Source organism: Micropterus salmoides, unplaced genomic scaffold (genome assembly GCF_014851395.1).
Source record: "Micropterus salmoides isolate LMB-PRFRI ecotype aquatic unplaced genomic scaffold, ASM1485139v1 Ms_hic_scaffold_21, whole genome shotgun sequence".
Taxonomy (NCBI): domain Eukaryota; kingdom Metazoa; phylum Chordata; class Actinopteri; order Centrarchiformes; family Centrarchidae; genus Micropterus; species Micropterus salmoides.
Genome location: NW_024041262.1, coordinates 15,687,174 through 15,694,110, shown reverse-complemented (window position 1 = coordinate 15,694,110; position 6,937 = coordinate 15,687,174).

Genomic DNA, 6,937 nt, shown 5'->3' with positions numbered 1-6,937 from the left:
CCAGCAACAACATTTTATTTATCACAAGTCAATTGTAGGTTTCTTTTCCTCCCTGTCTTATGTTGTCACCATCCTACAGTTCCAGTCATGTTTACATTCTTCCAGAACCCTGGCCAACTGGACCATTAAAAATGAAGGAGGTACACGTAGATGGCATGTTTAATGCATGGTCTCATCTCCTGCCGCCGAGGCTACCTCCGTTTTTTCAGGATGCTGCTCGCACAAACACACTCTCAATGACAGGAACGAGCACCACAGAGTCCAGAAGTAAAAGATGGCACACTGAGTTCCAGGGCTTCGAGCCTGAATAGTGAAAAGTCAGCGCATATCCTGTGAGTTGATCTTAGAGGTTGAACAGGACAGAGAAAATAGACCCCCAGGGGTTGACACATGAAAGCTATCTTTGAAGCATGCTACACTGGGAATGATAGATTTGAGGAATCGCATATGCTTCTTTGCTTCTGCAGAATAAGTGTTTCAGGGGAGGCCCTGGGTGATTTACTGTTTATTCTCACACAAAGAAAGAGATAAAAAGAATTTTATTTATGAGGATGGATAAGCCTCAAACCGTTGTCATCTGAACCGTTTCCAAAATCATCGTTCAATCATAAAAGTCATTGTCTAACAGATTAAAGAAGAGTCAATCCACAGGATAGAGACAGAATAACACTCTGCAGGATTAAATAATCTAAAAGGAAATTCTTCATGCGTCTTGGTTTTCAGTCGGAAGCACAGCTCAAACTGAGGTATTAACGCGGTAAAATAACATTACTGTATAATTATAAATAAATATTTGACACTTCCAGAATGGCAAGATTTTGGCGGCGTTTTTTGGGGAACAAACGCATCATTTAAAATAACACACAGTGATATTAGAAAATCCTATCAGGCTACCTTATTTTATTTTGGGAAACTGGAAATAGGTGTGTGTGTCGCAACCAAATTAGCTCTTTAGCTGTAATCATTAGAGATATCAGAGGATATTTGGGACATTTTTATAGACTGTGTACAGTCCCAATGACCACATGACCCTTTAAATCATGTGATTGATGGAATTGCTAATTTGTCTACAATGTCATCTTTAAAGTTGTTTTCCACCATTGCTTGGATTAATGTTCTTTTAGGTTGATTGCTCCTCAGTGATAATGACAACAAGCACTTGTATACTTATAAGAAGCATGTGTACAACAAATCAGAGCCAATCCAGTCAATGGGCTCATAACCTTGAACTGACCGTTCCCAGCTCTTCATAGTACAGTAGACCACAGTCAGTGATATAAATCATGACAGTGAAGTTACATCTTCAACACGTAATGCAAAAAAAAAAGAAGGATATTATGGGATTGGGAGTCAAAGTATCACTATATTGGTTGTAATCACTGTACCTTATACTAATAACTAAAACTGAGGTGTCTACGTAAGACGTTGGCTGGTGTGCCAGATGGCTGTTTCACTGGTTATCACAGATGTTTCTCTGAATATTGCCCATGACACCTTATGAAAACGCAACACAAAGTTCCAGTCTTGCAGATCCACCCCACCTCCACACCTGCTCGCAGTGCTTTCACTCCATAACTGCAATAGGATTAAACTCCACAGCACTTCACAACACACTCTTTCAACAGTAAGACCACTTTTATGTTTTTCTCTTCATCTTTAACCTTTTCACATTATGTAGCTTTGATGTTATTGTTGGCCTCTTGACTCTGCTGCAAATGGAAAATCATAGGAGGTCAAGCAGCACAATTGAGGAACAAGGTCTTCAGGAGTGTTTTTAATATGTATAAATGGCTCACCTTGCTTTTATCCATCACTTTGATCAAGAAGGTTTAAAAATGCCAATTACTTTAATGTTAAAGCTTGCCTGCAGGACTTCTGGTGATTCATCTCTACATTAAGCTAAATGACAGTTCCTATCTCCCTAATCATTTGGTTTGTTGTGTAAGTGTCTTGGTTTCCTAGTTACTTAGTGATTTGTTGTTATAAATTTACTCCATTTGGCACACAATACTGTACACCCTAAGAAGATAATATACTGTAGTGTACAGCCAACATAATCATGATTGTGAAGACTTTATGTAGGCCTACATTTCCCTACAAAGACAAAGATTACACTATAGAAACAGAGAAACAGTAAAGTTGAGAGCAAAGGGTTTGGAGTTTTAAGGCAAGTTAGCTTAAGCTGTAATATCTTAATATCTTAAAAAAACAAATAAAACGGAAAATACAGCTTGACACCTAAAACGTATGGACAATCTCAAGAGTGGTGGAAAGTGCATAGCAATGAAGAAATGTGTTGTTAGCTTTCCTATCTGTTTGAATTAGGAACTAAAATCTTAATATATAGCCTAATTTAATAAGTTTAGCCTAAATACATTAATACATATTAAAACCTTCCCTGTGAGCATGAACATGAATTCCCCTAGGCTTGAAAACTGCATGACAATTACTGCTACTCTGCTATGCTATGCTAGGCTTTAGCATGACCAGCTTAATCATCGTGTTTGAATTTAGCTACTGCCTACTTTATGTGTACTGAAGTACTAAGTTTTAAAGAAGTTTGTTTTATGTGGAAGTTAAAGGACATGTCCTGATCAACCGCAAGATTTGTCACAGTGGTGCTGGAGGCCAAGGCAATGCCATCCAAAGTAATATTTAGATCAGTGATCGGCAACAGGCAGCTTTGCAGTGGCCAAATCGCTTTGATAGCAGAATGTAATAAATAAATAAAAAAATTGATAAGGGTGCTGAAATAGATCTCAGTCATGACAGATACAGTTACTCAAACAATCACTTCCTCTTAAGAGATTGTGCGTGAGAACGTTTTTTGCAGCAAAGCTTTATGTCGAGTTTATTAAGAGCTTTTCCTTTGAAGAGTCCTGAGGGACATTCAAAAGAGTCTCTGGCTTGCTTGACACACCTTGGAAAAAGCTGTCAGTAAACATGTGATTGGATTCCCCTGAATTTCCTCAGGGGAATGAAATTAAGTGTCCATAGGTTTATGAATGTGGATCAAACTCCGGAACGCGCGCACACTAACACACATGCTTTACTGTGAGCATGTGCAAAAGTGTCCTTCTTTTCAATTTCTCAACAAGGGACAAAAAAATATCCGCAGTAAGTTGGAATTGACCTTACAACCCACCAAATGGGAGTCCCGCACAGTACCAACTGAGCTCAACATGCACATGAGCTGAAATTGTTAGATTTTTTTCTGGCCCGCCATATACCGGCTTGAAAGAAATTTGGCCCGATGCCAGACTTATTTGCCGACCCCTGATTTAGATAATGTGTCTGGGATGTGTTTGTGGCCACGTACAATAACTTTGTTTGAGTTGTATGCTTGTAGTTTAGCCAACGGATTTCATCTGACTTTAATAGGTTTAAGTGAGTATCATCTGCATAACAATGAAAGTTTATAGAGCGTTTCCTGACAATATTGCCTAAAGGGAGCATATACAGTATAAGGTGAATAGGACTGGACCAAGCATAGAACCTCGTGGAACTCCATGACTAACTTTTGTGTGCGTGGAGGATTCATTGTTAACAAGTACATACTGACTTAAATCTGATAAATAGGACTTAAACCAGATAAGAGCTGTTCCTGTGATGCCAATTAAATATTCAGGTCTCTGTAATAGGATATGATGGTCAATGGTGTTGAATGCGGTACTAAGATCTAACAAGACAAGTACAGAGAAAAGTCCTTAGTCTAATGCAAGTATAAGGCCATTTGAAATTTTCACCAGTGCTGTCTCTGTGCCATGATGCACTCTAAATCCTGACGGAAAAAATCCTCAAATAAATTATTACTATGTAGGAAGTCACACAACTGATTGTGCAACTGCTTTCTCTGGCTGTGTTTGGAGTTTTATGCTATTTTCTCAGAAAGAGGCGTAATAATATTTTATATAGAACAAAGATCAAAAGGCCTCCGTTTTTACTAAATAGTACTGTGTTTTGGCTTTGTAGGATAACACATAGACACTGAGATCAACTCAAGACTGAACTTCTTTGCTCACATATTGTTCCTCTTAGGCATACCTTATCGGAGAGTGTGTTGCCACAAGACAGGCTCCTCTTTACGCTTCACCTCCCCAACCTCAACCCTCCCTGCCCTTTAATGGTTTGCAAATCCAGCATGCTCTAAAATCTTAAAAGCGAACTTCAAAATCCATTAGGTCGCTAAGAAAAGGATTTGAAATCCACAGGACAGATTTTCTTTGCTCTCTCTCTCCCCATGGCGCATATTACTCTACAATTGTGGATCTGAAGATATTAATTTTTTAGCTACTCTGCCTCAGCTCTTTTCTCTGCCTATTTATAAATATATATATGCAGACACACTTCACAGTCCACCAGTCTATTGTTTTCCTCAAGAAAGGCTCAATTCAGCCAAATCCTCAATTTAGCCACATTCCCACAAAGGACTCTCTAAATTGTCCTGTCCTGGTAAGAAGAGGATAGGCAAAACTAATCTATTAAATTTGAAGTGTGTCACATACTATGGGGTTTGTGTCCTCAAGGCGCAGGGATTAGAGGATAATTGAGGCTGTTCTGTTTTGCTAAAGATGCTTTGCTTGCTATCAGCTGAAGCTAGTTTTTTCTCTCGTCACCCAAGTCAACAACTCTGTTATGACAAATAGAAAGATGAAAAGGCAGAATTTTCAGCATACTGAAGAATCAGCAAGACGGGGAAAGAATTGGCAATAAGTCTTGCCTTGCCTGGTATGATTTTACAAAGGAAAGCGCAAGCTTTTAAGAAAGAGGGGTAGAAGAGGACAGGGAGAAGAAAAGAAAATACACTAACTAGAGAGAGGAGAACGATGAAGACAGTGAGAAAAGAATTTTCTAGATTTAAGGATGCTATCATTTAGAGGGGTAAACGTCATGAGTATGTGTTGGTCGTTGTTGGAGGGGGAGAATAAAATCACTGTAAAATATTTCATTCCTTCTGCATTTTTCAACAAACACTGAATATGTTAACTCCTTTTCACACACTTCTTGCAAAAAATGACAAAATGAATCATCATCTGATCATGCAGCAGAAAACTGATTCATTTAGAATTTTAATTACTTATTGATGAATGAGCATAGCTGACTCATTTATTCATTATGTATTGATCCATTTCGCTTGTTTGCTGTTAAGCTCTGTCTGCTCTTACTGTAAGCTGTGGCGGTGCTTTTTCTTAATCTTAACTGACAACTGTATTTGAACCACTTTAACAGTATTTTAGGAGTGAAATGAGATTTGAAATGAGACTGAGCAGAGACAGAGGGCCATGTCACTCTGAATGGGACAGCCAGGGTGCATCCAAACAAATATACCTGGCAAACCAGAAGAGTGCTTTGAAGAATATTGAATATTGACCCAAATTACCGTGATTCATTAAAAAAAAAATCACATGAAAGCAGATGTAGCCCAAGAGACATTGTATTTTTTTATTCAATCATGGGTGGTGGATGGATTTTTAACAACATTTTCCAAAAACATCAGAAAGCTACCAGATCACCGGAAAACTGGGAAGGGAAAAAAACTATAACTTTATTTGTCACATACAATTATACATAGTACTACCCATTAAAAATTTGTTCTCTGCATGTAACCCGTTCTAATAAGGAACAGTGAGTGGGTAGCTATTGTGCAGCGCTCGGGGAGCAGTTCAGGGCCTTGATCAAGGGGACCTTCAGCAGTGGTCTGTGCTGGACTTGAAGCCAAGCCAAGGCCCCTACGGACTGAGCTAATGCCACCCCTAATGCACAGTTAAGTCAATGTGTGTAGTAGAAGCATACAGTATTTGTTGACTGCAATGTCACTGTTTGCTTTGAATAAGCTGCTATTTTAGCCGGTGACAGTTACAATAATATAAGACACACACAGAAAAAAACAACAACTGGTTAAAATCATCACTAACTCTTTGTTCTGTCAAAACAGCAAAAAGTATGTCCCAAAGCATTATCTTTATCGCATGTACATCAAATCTCATATTGGATTACAGTCCAGTCTGCACCACGTCATGCATTCTGACATGTCACTGAACACCTGGGTACTCAGTAACCACATGTCATCCTAGACCAAAGCAACACACTCATGTTGTAGAAGACCAGTACAAAAATGTGTTTTCTGGCAAACAGACAAAACAAGTTTAACTAATGATTCATTGTGTGAATAGTGTTCAGTTAATTAGAGGCTGACAAGTAATTTATCTGCAAACCACACATTAGCTATCCATTCTCAGATCAGTAACTCCAGTATCTGCGGTGTTCACATTGTGTCAGAGCTCAGTGTAGCACTGACGGCAGGGGTAATAAATACACTAAATATACAAACTTTGGCATAACTGTTCTTGTACAAAACTTTTCAGAAGCTGTTTTCAAGATAGCAATATTTCATTTTTTTCCAAACTGAAGGGAATAAATATAGCCTATAAATGATTTGTCAATGAAATGTGGTATATGTTTCAAGTGATCTGATTTAAATGAGAACATGAGGCTTGTAACCATACAGGAATACAGAACATTCAATCCTTTATAATACCAATTATGTATTTGATAATTTCACAATAAAATACATTTAAATTATTGTATAACTGCTTACTGGATGGTTTTATGTTCTGTTTCAATAATACAAAAGCAAATAAAAGCAATGACAGTCACCAGGAAGCTGCAACTGTGAAACACTTTTCAAGAGCAGCAGCTGACTAATACATAATCTATCATGAAGTATCTATATATAAGATAATCAGTAGTGCCCTCGTTTGAGACAGCACACAAACAACTCAAGATCAACTGTAATTTATTTTATTTTAGATGCGTTTTAGTACTTTGCGGTGTCTGGGTGTAGATAAGACTAGAAGAGTGTGACGCAGCATGAAAGTCAAAAGCACAAGACCTGGTTTTCAGTAGACTGAGGCATTTATCTAGACAATATATCTGT